A 14398-nucleotide genomic window follows, 5' to 3' on the forward strand; every position below is an offset into this window, starting at 1 on the left:
CTGATAATAGTATCTGTTCAGTACTGATAATAGTATCTGTTCAGTACTGATAATAGTATCTGTTTCACAGAGTTGTTACAAGGATTAAATTAATTCATATAAATTACCTAGAACAGTGCCTGGTGCATAGTAAGTGCCCTGTATGCACCCAGTGTTGTTAGCTATTATCTCTCGTGGACCACAGAACTAGCCTCCTTACTGATCTCTTGGCATCATCCTTACCTCCTTCCATCTGTTGTCCACACTAAAGCCAAAGTAATCTTTTTTGAAATGTACACACGTTACATCTTTTTAACACTTAAATGACTTAAATTATTTGGGTAGTTTAATAATTTGGGCTCCAAAGGCCTGCATGGTATGGCCCTCTCCAGTCTCATCTCTTGTGTCTATTGGTTCTCCCTTCTTTGGTTACACAGATTTACTGTAGTTCTTCAAGCTCACTGTACTCCCTCTTCTACTTGGAACGTTCTTACCGCGAATTGGAGCCTTCCTAGACCTCCCCCAGTGGGTCACTTTCTATTAATTGTACTTCACAGATTTTATATTTAATATGATTCTTCAGTCAGTGCTTTTCTGTTGTACTATACAAAATGCCTCGAAGACAGTCTGTTTCTACTCACTGTTTTATCCCCAGTGCTTGTTCCAGAGCTTGATGCACTGTCAGTCAATATTAGAACGAATGAATGAATGAAAGAAAAAGTGAACAAACTACCCATCGACCTCATGTAGGTTTGTGATGTTTGGACTGTGGATCAGGACTGACTTTTTTGAGGGTGAGATCTGAGAGATGATTCCTTAGAGAGGAGGTATAATGGAGAGGAGAAAGCAAAATTCGGGGCAGAAATACGTAGGTGAGAATCCACTTATCAGTAATCACTTATCAGATATGTGACTTCGAACCTTTAATTTTTCCTCATTTATAAACTAAACATGATGGTATTTTCCTGATAGGTTACCATGAAGATTAAATTAGGTAATAAAAGCCCTTTGGTTCCTTTCTCCTTAGGGTGATTTCTGTGACTTGCTGTTTAACTACATTTGCCATTACTTGCTGTAATCCTTGTGGCCCCTTGATACCCTAATTATAGACTTCTAGAGGTTAAAGGCAGCCAGCATGTTCTTCTGATTCAGCCAACTTTGTTAAAGCAGGTGAATAACCAACAATTTCAGGTATGTGGTTCTGTTGCTAAACCCCACAAACATGGGCTAATTGCAAGGAAGCCTGGTCTCAATTATAAACTACTAGTTAGGAAAGGAAACAGCAGAGCCAGGTGGCCTCCTTGAGGGCCTGCATTTACATAGATATGCTGATCACAAACGAGTCTTATCAATTGTTTATTAATACTAAGTTCTTAAGTCCTTTCTTTCCAATTGCAATTTTGTTTATATTTTTGGGCCTATGTTGGGTAAGGCTTCTTTAGTGAGGTGAAGAAACCCTGAAGCTCGGAGATGGGATTACTGGATGCCAGTCCTGCCTCTGTTTCTAGCTTTCCTAAAAGGGTCACAAGTCTCTCAGTCTGTTTGTTCATCTGTCATATGGGGGATAAGAGTATCTTCTTCTCATCTTAAGAGGTACAGGGGTAAAAAGTTATCCTGGGAGAATTAAAAAAAGAAAGACATTATTTTAGTAGCCCTCCATCATAGATAAGTGTTGAAACCTCTGTTATTAACACAATTTAAGAATTAATGACAGGACTTGAGAAAAGAGCACTTGCACTGGATTCTCTTCCCTGTGGGCAGGTGTGTGGGTGGGGAGGAAGGGCGTGAGAAAAAGGCAGGGTTTACAGAAATGGACATGTGTTTTGCAGCTGAACTCCAGCATGGTAACCTGAGTGTGGGACGCTGGTCAGTGGTGGTGCCAGGTTAGCTGCTTTCGCCAATCCAGGTGGCACTAGGTTGACTCTCACCAAGCTGCTGGTACTCTTCAGCTCCAGACCACCGATTGGTCCCACCCCATCCTGCTAGCAGCCTGTTTACCAGGTTGGATTTTTGTTGAAGAGACCACATAGGGCAGAAAAAAATGTTAAAATCCCTCCTGGCTTTTTTCGCCAACAATCCTGAGAATGCTACCTCAGCAATTATAGGGGAAAACATGACGATCTCCTTGCTTCTCAGTACACACAGTGGGGCACTAGATTTGACTCTTAGCACTTCGTATATTATGGTTATCTCAGGTGTACATTTTTATCCTGCCCTCTCATTTTCTACCTTTATACTTTCTTCTTTGCTTATGTTTGAAAGAGTTAATTAGTAAATGAGGGGTGGCCTGGTCCAAAAGAATTGCAGGTAATGGTTTCTCTGTGATCCCTAGTCATTCTGGTTCTCTCTGATACCTATTTTTCTGATAACAGAAAGTAATCATTGCGTACACTTAGGTGAAAGGCCTGAGGGTGGTTTTTCTAGAGACTGCGGATGACCCAGTTATTTCAGTTTGATCTGCAAGTTTCATTGACTCTTTTCTCTGTCATCTCCATTCCGTTCTTAAGCCTGCCCATTCAGAGAATTTTTAAATTTCAGATGCTGCATTTCTGTTCTAAAACTTCCACTTAAATTTTTTTCAATTTCTCTGCTTTTAATAGATGTTATAATAGCTGCTTTAACATCCTTGTCTGATAATTCCAACATCTGGGTCATCTTAGAGTTGCCCTCTCCTGATTGTCTTTTCTCTTGCAAATGGGTTTAGTTCTTTTAGTTCTTTATGTAATTTGGGATTGTGTCCTGGACATGGATGCATGTGAATGTTATGTTGTGGAGACTCTGGTTTCTGTTGATGTTTTTCTTTTAGCAGGTCGTTAAGTTGGTTAGACTCAAAATTGCACGTTCTGTCTCACCTGTGGTGGGTGGCAGTTCAAATCTCAGTCCAGTTCTTTTGTCCTTAGCTGAGGTCCTTGGACTCTGCCCCGTGCGGACATGGTTCAGGGGTCAGCGGGAGATTGGGCAGAGTGTCACACAGAACCTAGGCTCTCCATCTCAGGCTCTCTTCTTTCTTCTTATTGTCTGTGGCTTCTCTGGTCTCTCTGTCTTCTGGACAGAAAGCCTAGGGTTTAATTTTTAATTGGAACTTCAGCTGGACAACCCTCAGGTCAAAGCTCCAAAAATGGGGAATTCTTCCCCTGCCAGTCCGTTCTTCCAGTTTTTAACTTTTCTAAAATCTGCCATCCATTGTTCACTTCAGATAGTTGTTTTTTATATTTTATTCAGAGTGTTTAGTTGTTTATCTGTGGGAGGAGTGTACTGGAAGCAGAACTCCCCACTAGCATTTTTATCTGTTATCAAAGTGTTTTGGGAACAAAAGTGACATACATTTAAGAGAGTTTTTTTTTTTTTTTTTTTTGTTACATAAATTAACCCATTTAGGCTAGCAGTGTTTCAAATGGTGGTGCTTCTGCTGGTCCTTCAATTCCTTCACTCTTCTGATGGCAGACTTTACTGTGGCGGCAGAAATGGTGTTGTAGGTCCAGGCACCACCAGCTACTGTTTTCATGCAGGAGCCACAGTGCCAAATGCCCACAGCTCGTCTCTTCATCTTGGCTTTGCCGCAGAAGGAGCAAGTGTACTTGGCGTGCTGGCTGATTTCAATTGTCTTCACCATTTTCCTGAGGGAGGCACCATAACGGGTCCCATATTTACCCACGATTCTGACCTTCTTGGTGCGTTTAGCCATGTCGCCGCAACCTAGGTCCGAGCCCAGAGAGTAAGAGAGCTTTAATCTTCAATCAAATGAGGATGGACTGATGCATTTCCTTAATGTGGCTTGTGAACTATCTCAGGTGGACTCAACCGGGTTCACTTCAACCAGCTTTGCAGCCTTGGGCCAGTCTTTTCTCCTTGCTGGGACTCATTTTCTCCTCTGGAAGATGAGGCAGTTGGGCTCTTCCATGATCTGTAAGGGTCCTGTTATCTCTTCTTCTAGACAGAGAGCACATGCACACAGAACCCTCACTATCACCGCCAACAGTAATAGCCAGAAGCACCAGAGGAGATGCCTGGGGAAGTGATGTGGCTGGATCCACTGGGGTGAAAGGCTCTGAAGGGGCAGCACTACAGAGTTTGAGGATGTTTACAGTCATCCTTTGTTTCTGGGGACAGAGGACCAGTACACTGAGGATGCAAGAAGTAAATGACATTCAGAAGCTAAGGAAAGAAATCATTTGCCCTTAGAAATAAGGAAAGGCTGTATGATAGTTGAAAACAAATCAGGATCATCTGGAGTTCCTGTTTGTTTGATTTTTGGCAATGTATTCTATCCTGTTTTGAAGAGAATAGGCTTCTGGGCTTTATTACTATGCCAGCAAATTTGGCAGTTGGTGGATGGGGCAGCAGCTTTCAGTAGAGATGCTGCTGTCACTGTTAGGAGTTTAGAATTTTTACGTAGGAAAGGTTCTAGGCTGTGCAAAGGAAGGTGTGTGTGTGTGTGTGTGTGTGTGTGTGTGTGTGTGTGTGTGTGTGTGTGTGTGTGTGTGTGTGTGTAAGGTGGGTGGAGGGGCAGGACAGAAGGTCTGTGGGCCAGTCCTGATGCTGTTTGAATAGCAACCACACTTAATCTGCCTAGACTGATTCTTTTTCTGAAGTGTGTGGTGGGGGGGAGAGAGAGCTAAAGCTTCTGCCACGCCCACCCAAGCCATCCCTCGGGTGCTGCCCCTGGTACAGATCCTTTTTTCTACTTCTCTTCTAGCTGTTTTCATTGCTTATCAATAATTCTTCTCTCTTAGGTCTTAACTGGCTTGAGACTTCAAGCCCTTGTCTTTTTTAAAGCCAGTTTTAAAAAGCTATCATTTTATTACTACTTCATCTTAATTCTAGCCTTCTAGCTCCCTAGGAGGATGGAGGTAGGGGTAGATTCTGTATCTGTATGTATGTTACGGGGTTGGTGTGGAAATTGGATTAAAGGGACCAACAGCCTTGGAAGGAGGTCACAGAGTGGTCTGTGGGATATATAAGGGAGGGATGGGCAGTTGTGATGAAAGGAGGGGGATAGTGTGAGTGTAAGCCGATGTACAAAAGCTTTAGTTTTGCCACTAGCTTAGAAACCATTTTTCTGTTCTTCCTCAGGACTGGGATGGACAGAAGTTTGACCCAGATCTTCCACCTTCATTTACTCTTCTCCAATGTTAGGGGTAAGATTCAATGGGTTAGGAGGCTTTTCAGCCCTCCTGGAGAAGGCTTATTACAAAACCAGGGGTAAAGTTTGCAGACAGGCTCTGTTTTTGTTCTAATTGATATTGAGTGGTTCAGGGCTGTTTTGAGGACCAAGTCTAGAAGGCACCCAAGTGAGAGTCAGCATGATGACTTGGCTTTTTGTAGTTGGACAGACTTGGGTTTAAACCCTGACTGTCACTTACTCACAAGCTGTGAGACCTTGGACAAGTCACTTGACTTGTTAAAATTTAAATTCTTCATCTATAAGGGGGTAACGTTATTGTGTTATTGTCTGGTGTAAAACGTAAAACATATTGCCCAGGGTGTGGTGGATACTTCACAGATGTTTGGTTTTATTATTATTTTTCCTTACGCATATTCCAGAACATCTTATTTTTAGTAGAACCCCAGCTTTAGCCCTAAGCAATTGTGTGACTCACCCTTTCCAAGCTTTAGTTTCCTTCCTTAAAATGAGGGCATTTAACTAGTTGATTTCTGAGATCCTTCCTGAATGTAAGCTGTCATATGAATTTTTAGACTGTTGGGGAATGTATAGGTCTGTTGATTTCAGGAACAACAATGTAGTCTATCCTGGGACCATATCATCCAGTAGGAAAGGGGAAGTGTCCTAGAGCCAAACTCCCTCTCTCCCCTGAGGAGAGAGTTAGCCAGCTCCCTTCAGACTCAGGATCTGCACCCAGATTCTCCCTTATCTGTTTCTGACACTGCAGTGTATGTGAAGGTTCTTTGGGATAGGCCTTTGGGTCAGCCCAGTCTTGGTGCAATTCATGTTTTACCTATCTTTTCCCTTCTGTTTATATTCTCTCCAGGTCAAGAGGCAACTGCCTTTAAAAGATAGTGAGTGACTGTTGCCAAGACAACAAGCATCAGGGGAGCAGCCAGAAGCATCGACAGAAAGCTTAAATAACCTAAATGGTAAGTATGTTGTACAGTGTTGTAGAGCCACACTGACAGGATTGGGTGGTTTCTGAAGTCTCTACAATTTTACCACCATTACAAGAGAGGGAGGAAAGTCAGTATTTGTTGATGACCTATTCTGAACCAAATACTGTGCTAAGTACCTAACATGTTTTCTCATTCAATCCGCCCAGCCAACCTTCAGAAATAGGCCTAGCTACCATTTACTGAATACTTACTATATGCTAGGCATAGTCCTGTTCGACAGACATTATCTCCCTTAGTATTTACACCAGCCCTATGAGGTAAGTGCTGTTATTTTCACCACAAGGAATTGAGCTTAGAGAGGTTAAATGACTTCTCCAAGTTCATACAAGTAGTAGATGGTAGGACTAGATTTTAAACCTGGGTTATTTTCATTGCACTATAATGTTTCTCTTTTGTGAAAGTTACTTTTTGGTTGAGGCAGTGACTGACAACTAGTTCCTTTTCCTAGCCCTTTCCGGATTGTGTATGCCAGTATCTTATTGGTGTTGTTGACTGAGGCAGTGGAGAGTACTGATGAAACAGAAGAAACTGGAGCAGTGAGTGGCCAGAGGACCTAGTGGTCTTGGTCATCAGCGGTAGCTGTATAATAATTAGAACAAGGTTCTCTGGGAAGGAAGAGCAATGGGGCAACCAGAGAATGAGTCTGGGAAATGGGTTCTAGGCGTAGGAGTGATTGGACATAGGAAAGGAATCTTAGCAAGACCTCTCACTCTCATGGGAACCCCTCCTGGGAACAGGCATAGTCTGGGACAGACTCTTCTTGAGGGAGCGGGGAACTTCGGGGCAAATTCTTGCCCCGTTAATTGGGTCAGGATTCTGGTTCTGTTCCTTTCCCTGGAGCATTTTTCCTACCCCAGGGAACTGGGTAAGTAATGAAATTCACTTTTGGTTGGGTGGAGTGGCAGCCCGTATTCATTTGTTCATTGATCTTTCTGAGGGTACTTTAGTCTCTCTTTATTGGAGCACCAGTGTTTTTTCAATATACTTGGTGAATTTGGGAGGGGGCAGTAATCATTTTCATCAACAAAATTTATTACACATACATCTTATACATAGAGTGTTTTGCTATTTACTGGGACTTATGTTCTGATGGTACCATTTACCACGTGTCTAGCACGGTTCTTGGAGCTAAGTGTCCAGCCTTAAACAAAACAGGGAAAAAAGCCTTGTTCTCAAGGATTATATTCTAATGGGTAGAAATATTTTAAAAAATGAATAGCTAGATATAAATAAATAAGTAGATAAATAAACAGCACCCATAGGTGATAGTTGCTCAGAAGAACAAAAGCAAGGTAAGGTGGTAAATAGGGAGTGATGGGGAGCTGAGAGATTGTTACTTTATGTAAGGTCATCAGGGAAGGCCTCTGATGAGGTGATATTTTAAGCCAAGATCTGAGAGAAGTGAGGAACATACCCAGGGAGATACCTGGGAGAAAAGCATCCCAGGCAGAGAGAACAGCAAATGTAAAAGCCCTGAGGTATGAGTGTGACTTGTTCTGTCCAAGGACCGACAGGGCCGCCAGTGTGCTGGAGTGGAGTAGTCGGGAAAGAGCAGTAGGGGATGAGAGCGGAGAAGTAATGGGACTCAGATCACCTAGGGCCTGAGAGCGGGGGTAAGACCTTTGGAGTGGATTTTATTTATTTTTAAAAATATTTATTTATTTATTTATTTCCTTCCTTCCTTCCTCCCTTCCTCCCTTCCTCCCTTTCTCCCTTCCTCCCTTCCTCCCTTCCTCCCTTCCTTCCCCTCTTTCCCTTCCTTCCCTGGGTCTCAGTTCCAGCACACAGGATCTTTTGTTGCAGTGCGCGGGCTTCTCTCCAGTTTTGGCACGTGGGCTTCTCTCTAGTTGTGGCACGCTGGCTCCAGAGCTCCTGGGCTCTGTAGTTGTGGTGTGTGGACTTAGTTGCCCCACGACATGTGGGATCTTAATTCCCTGACCAGGGATCGAACTAGCGTCCCCTGCATTGCAAGACGGATTCTTAACCACTGGACCACCAGGGAAGTCCCTGGAGTGCATTTTATTCTGAGCGAGATGGGAGCCACTGGGGAGGGGACAGCAGAGGAGAGACATGATTTGACTTATGTTTTAAAAGGTTTACTCTGTTTGCTCTTGGGGAATAGACTGTGGAAGGTGGGGAAAAGTGGGCATCGGTGGAAGCAGGGAGACCAGGTAGGAAGCTTTTGCCTTCTGTCAGTAGTTAGGGCAGGGATGATGGTGGCTCAGACTAGGGTGGCAGTGCTGTGTAGCCAGAAAGGAGTGGTTTCTGGACATATTTTTTTTGAAGGCAGAGTCAAATTCTAATTCTCTCTGTAGAGATGTTTGATTTATCTGGAGTTAACCTCTAGGTCACATAGGCCTGAGGGTATCATTGGAAACTTGACAGTGATCTCTGGTAAAATTCTAAACCTGATTGAGCAAAGGATAAGAACACAGGGATGACCGTAGAAGTCACTAAGAGTAACTCAAGCTAACTGATAATTTTTTTTTCTTTAAGTTTTGCCGTGATTTTACTTAAACTGTAAAATCAGTACAAGTTTGTTTTTGAAATATTAGAAAATAAAGGAAAAAAATCATACCATCCAGGGGTAATTACTATATATATAGCACTTTGGTGTATATTAGGGCAATTCATTTTTGAAAAGGTTCCTAGGCTGGGGGATCAGGAATATGCTACAAAGGTAATATGTCTTAAGTGTTAAAATTAGGTATTTAACATTTTCTCATGTGATCCCAAGATAAAGAAAATTTGGGGCTGGCTTGCATGCAAGTGATATACAAGTACTGATTAATGGATTGATGTTTATCTAGAAGGGTTGTTTTTAGTAGCATTCTGGAGGGCTGTTCTTGGTTATATTTTGTTTAACAATTTGAAAATCAATTTGGATGAAGATACAGAAGAGACATGCCTGTTAGATTAATAAATAGTGAGTGAATGCTTATAAACTGGAAGTTGTAGAAAATATTTAGACAATTGAAACTATTGATTGAAACTAACTTTCAAGTTGAAATGAAAAAAAAAAAGGTAAAAAATGTAAGCTTAAGATGGACCAATCAACCAAAAATATTAAACAAAAAATTTCAGAAATAAACAATTTATAAGTTTTGAATTGCATGCTATTCTGAGTAGCATGATGAAATCTTGCTCCGTCCTTTTGTCCAGTTGACCCTTGAACAACGCGGGTTTGAACTGTGCGGGTCCATTTATATGCGAATGTTTTTCAATAGTAAGTACTACAGTACAACATGATCTGCAGTTGGTTGAATCTACGGATGCAGAACTCAGTTTACAGAGGAACTGCATGTATGGAGGAACTGTCTATATGAAGGGCCAAGTGTAAGTTATACATGGATTTTGAGTGCTCGGAAGGTCGTTGCCCCTAACCCTCACGTTGTTCAAGGGTTAACTGTATAGGAAAAAACATAATACATATAGGGTTCTGTACTGTGTGTGCTTTCAGGCATCCACCAGGGGTCTTGAAACATATCCCCCGTGGGTAAGGGGGGATACTCTATCTAGAGGTTTTAGGGCTGTGCACTTTTTGTTGGGGGAAGGCCTGTTTGAAAAGGCTTCAGAAAATTGCAGTGACAGATGATCACCATCAGAATGGTGCAGGGGAGGCTTGGAAGGAAGAGGAAAAGGGAGAAAGGGGGAATTCTAAACTTGGTCCTCAAACATTACCACCTCAGCCTCTGCACTTGCTGTGAGATTTCAAGGGCTTCTATGTTGCACTCAACCATATCAGTTACCTGCTCTGCTCCTCCCCTTGTGCCTGTCATGTCAGTACTGCTGAGTTACTTAAAGTTCCCCAAATGCAGCATTGTTTTGTTTGCCTGCCCTCCCTTCCTTCCTCCCTGTAAACAATTACTTTATACCCTTTATGTACCACTGTTCAAAGTGCTGGAGAGAGAGCAGCAAAAAACAACTGCAAATACAAAAAAACATGTTTCTGATCTCATAGATCTTACAATCTAGTAAAAAGAGTCACACGGTAAATAAATTCTCAGGCAATTAAGTGGTAAAATGTGCTAAGAAGAAACAAGTAGAATATCTTACCTTAGAGCTGTCCGAAGATGAAATGAGCTGCCTTGGGAGGAAATGAGTACCCTTCCTGTCATTGAATAGGAGCTGAATGACTACTTGCTAGATAATTTCTTCATTGAGTGGGAGGTTGGATCAGATGATCTCTAAATCCTTTCCAACCTGGAGAATCTCTACATACTAGTTGGGCTCCCAACCCTGAGGTTTGCATATCTAAAATACATGAATTTGTGATTCTGGGAAAAATCATTTAAGTCCAGAAATTAAATAGAAACACTCAAGAAGTGCTGGTGAGATGTGGACAGCTGAAGGTTTTAAGACAGGTAACTAGAAATTGTCAGGAGGAAGCTGCTTTAAAAAATAGTTTTCCCATTTTCCTTTAGGTCAGGGACTGGCAAACTGTGGTCCACAGGCCCATTGCCTATTTTTGTAAATAAAATTTAGTTGAAGCACAGCCATGTCATTTGCTTATGTATTGTGTATGGCTGCTTCACATTACAATGTCAGAGTTGAGTAGTTGGGACAGAGACCTTAGGCCTTACAAAGCCTAAAATATTTGCTATCAAACTAAGTTGTATACTTATATGGATACTATCAAACTTTACAGAAAAAGTTTGCTAATCCCCTACTTTAAATGACTGTTGGGAACAGGAAGGTGAATCATGGCAGCTGTGTTGGGGGAAAGGGCAGGGCAAGTTTGATTCTGTACTATTTCAGACCTTCCTGGCCCACTAGGACAGGAAAAAGAGCCAGCCTCCAAAATGCTGGATAGGACCACTTGGAACTGGGTTCAAGACCTTTGGCAGAAAGGAGGTCTGAATGAGAGACAGTCAGTGATGTATCTTTCTAGTATGAGTTGGAATTGAGTTAGACACTGGTGTGTGTGTTGGGCGGGGGGAGGAAGTTGGCATTAAAGAATGGACTACTCGTCCCTTTCTTCACTTTCCCATGATTTCTGAGGCTTAATATAAACAATTTCCTTCCCAGACCCCACTCTTGGGCACAATTAATCACTTCTTCTGAGCTTCTAGTGCACATACATCAGGTGGTGAAATGTACTAAGTGAAAAGAAGCAGGGTAAGAGGGCAGGGAGCAGAAGAGTGGGTGCTGTTTTGTGAGATGGTCAGGGAGGCCTCTTTTTTTTTAATATATATATATAATTTTTATTTCTCACTTATACCTCAATAAAGCTGTTACAAAACATATATAATAAAAATATTAGGAAATAAATCCAGCGACATATAAAAACAAAATAACACATAATCAAGTTTGGTTTATCCTGTGAATGCAAGGTTGGTTTAACATTTCAAAAAATCACCTTAATTCACAATATTAATTGAATAAAGGAGAAAATCAACATGATCGTTTAAGTTGATGCAAAAGAAAACCATTGGATAAAATTCCACACCCTACATGATTAAAAAGAAAAAAAAATCAGCTAATTAGAAATGGAAAGGTATGTCCTCAATCTGATGAATGACATTTACCAGAAAACCTCTAGTAAACATTATAAGTAACATTGAAATACTGAATCCTTCCCCCACCCAAGGTCAATAGCAAAGCAGTATGTCCACTCTCATCATTTTACTTCAACATTGTATTTGGGGAAAATAAATGTCTCACAATTTGGAAAGGAAAAGACTAAATAGTCATTATTTGCAGAAGACATACCATATATGTAGAAAATAGAAAGGAATCTGCAACAGTTACTAGAAATGGTAAGTGATTTTAGCAATGTCATCTAATATAGTTAATAGTTTTTTTTTTCTTCAGGTGCACTTATTTATTCTTAAAATAAATGTATTTATTTATTTGTTTTTATTTATTTATTTTTGGCTGCATTGGGTCTTCGTTGCTGCGCGTGGGCTTTCTCTAGTTGCGGTGAGCAGGGGCTGCTCTTCGTTGCGGTGCACGGGCTTCTCATTGTGGTGGCTTCTCTTGTTGTGGAGCATGGGCTCTAGGTGCACGGGCTTCAGTAGTTGTGGCTCGTGGGCTCCAGAGCGCAGGCTCAGTAGTTGTGGCGCACGGGCCTATTTCCTCCGCGGCATGTGGGATCCTCCCGGACCAGGGCTCGAACTCATGTCCCCTGCATTGGCAGGCGGATTTGTAACCACTGCGCCACCAGGGAAGTCAGGGAGGCCTCTTTATTCTTATTTTATAATTGGTTCTAGCTTTCTGTTTCCTTGAAGGCAAGGGTTGGGTCTTAATGATCTCTCTCTAGCACTTGGCAAAATGCTGGGTGCATTATAGATGTTCCATAGATGTCTACTAAATAAATGCATTTTACCTGGATAAACATACTTGATGGGGAATGCAGGAAGACTGGAAAGAGAGGCATCTGTCTCTTCCCTTTGTGAATGGTCCTGGAGGTAGCAAAGCATTTCTTTCTCTGGCTGTGCTTAGGGCCAAAAGGTCAGGGATAAGTGAAACTCCAACTTCATTTTCGATCCATTTCCTTATTTACCCTGGGTAGAAGGGCTGATTTTAGTGAGTCTCTCTTTTTAGGAGGATTCTGCCTAGTGAAACTTACCTTAGGTATGAATAGGACTTTTCAAAGAGCTTTTGCTGACTTTAACTTTTGCTGTGAGGTAGGTGGAGTTGATATTCTTTTATTTTTTCAGAGGAAGGGTCTGAGACATGGAGAAGATCAATGACTTGGCCAAACAGGTGGCATTCTTAAAGGAATATGGTCTTTGGAACTAGACTTGGGTTCACCATCTGGCTGTCCTTACTAGCTGTGTCACCTTGGGCAAGTTTGAGGGTACCAATCCCATAAGGTTATTGTGAAGGCTGAGTAGAATAATAGTAATAGCGACTGTTTGTTGTGACTTATGTGCAAGGCATTCTGCTAAGTGCTTTACGTGCCGGGGGATTACATATTGTCTTTGTATGGATGAGAAGACCTCAGAGAAGTAATTTGTTCAAGTAGATAGATCTGGGATTCCTAGAGAAAGCATGTATAGGAAGTCCTTACGATATTGTCTGTAGTATAGTCATGCTCAATTTGGGGTTGTCCTTTATTTGTTCCCTTTATACCTTTCTGTTTTTATTGGTCTATGTATAATCAGAATGCCTCACTTCGTAAAAATGCTCAAGAATTTGCAGGGAAGTGCTTTTACACAATGGGAAGAGTCCTGGGTAGTCAGGAGACTAAAGTCCTTGGCTTTGCTAAGTTGCTGGAGAAATCTTGAGTCTCAGTTCCTTCATTTTTAAAATAAGGGGATTGGGCCAAACAGGCAGTTTTATTTTAAATAAAAGCGGTAGAACTCTTTCGTGACAGTCATTTGGGGCAAGACCAATATGTTAAGAAGCTAAAATCAGTTGCTTTGGTTGACTGAGTGAGAGAGGGAGCCTGACTCAGCCTGCTCAGACCTTCGCCCCTGCTCTCTTTTCCCAGGTGACTCTGGAAGGGGTTTGCTCAGTCTGGTTTGAAAGTCAGTGGACTAAATGATCTTTTAGCTGTGTTTTGGCTCTGAAATCCCATTCTAAGGAGTGGAAGAAGATCCAGAAATACTTTCTGCTTCAACACTTACTTGCTCCGATAATTAGAACCTCTGTGAGCGGTGTGGTTTTCTGGTGTTTATGTCATGTTCCCATGGCATAGACCTGAAAGCCAGATGGGTCATTGTCCGACTGGGAGAAGCACTGTGCAAGTGGCTTGGGGCTTGGGACGAGACCTTTCAGAGCATTACCACGGGACCTGATGTCTGTGCTGGCTGTATCTGTTATTGTCAGTTGTTTTCTCCATTGTAATCCATGAGTAAGTAGCTTCTTGACATCATTTTTATTATTTTCTGTTCATGGTTAGTGCCAAAGGGCTGACCAGCCATTTAATAATTAGGGGGTTCATTCAGCCCTATTCATTCATCAAATTTTAAGCATTAATTTATGTGCTAGGCTTCCTGCTGGGTGCTGAGAATACAGTGGTGAAAAAAAAACAAGTTGGAGAGATAAAATGAATAAATAAAACTTGAATACATTGTGATAAGTGCTGTGATGGGACCAATACAGCAGACTAAAGCGCAAGAGAGAGGCTCCCTGATCTAGCCTAGGGTTTCAGGAAGGAGGTGCTCCAGGAGCTTCCAGGAGGAGGTATTGCCTAAGGTGGGATTTGAAAAAATGAGAAGGAAGTATTATCAAGCTAGTGAAGGCCTGGAGGTGAGAGAGAGTGCAAGGTTTGTGGAATGTTGAGAGTGAAGAGCTACGGGGAGTTTGGGGAGTTTGAAGACGAGGCTGAAGAGGTAGCCAGGGC

At 41.9% G+C, this 14398-nt stretch overlaps 1 protein-coding gene and 1 pseudogene across 4 annotated transcripts in view; one reads left to right on the plus strand and one right to left on the minus strand.

Moving 5' to 3' along the window:
* LUZP1 (leucine zipper protein 1) overlaps positions 1-14398 on the plus strand; it is a 79596-nt gene that overhangs the window by 46767 nt on the left and 18431 nt on the right. Inside the window, exons 2-3 of one of the 3 annotated variants that reach the window (XM_082451288.1) lie at positions 5053-5117; positions 5970-6075. The gene's annotated coding sequence lies outside the window, so the exon portion shown is untranslated. Of the gene's footprint in view, positions 1-5052; positions 5118-5969; positions 6076-9267; positions 9442-14398 lie in introns of those variants that run through there. The other 2 variants (XM_082451289.1, XM_082451290.1) reach the window with 2 other exon arrangements.
* Positions 3336-3717, minus strand: LOC309655843 (large ribosomal subunit protein eL43 pseudogene; annotated as a pseudogene). Its single transcript has one exon. The product of its transcript is annotated as a large ribosomal subunit protein eL43 pseudogene (transcript).

Source organism: Balaenoptera physalus (assembly GCF_965194825.1).
Source record: "Balaenoptera physalus genome assembly, chromosome: 1".
In the NCBI taxonomy this organism is placed as follows: Eukaryota; Metazoa; Chordata; class Mammalia; order Artiodactyla; family Balaenopteridae; genus Balaenoptera; species Balaenoptera physalus.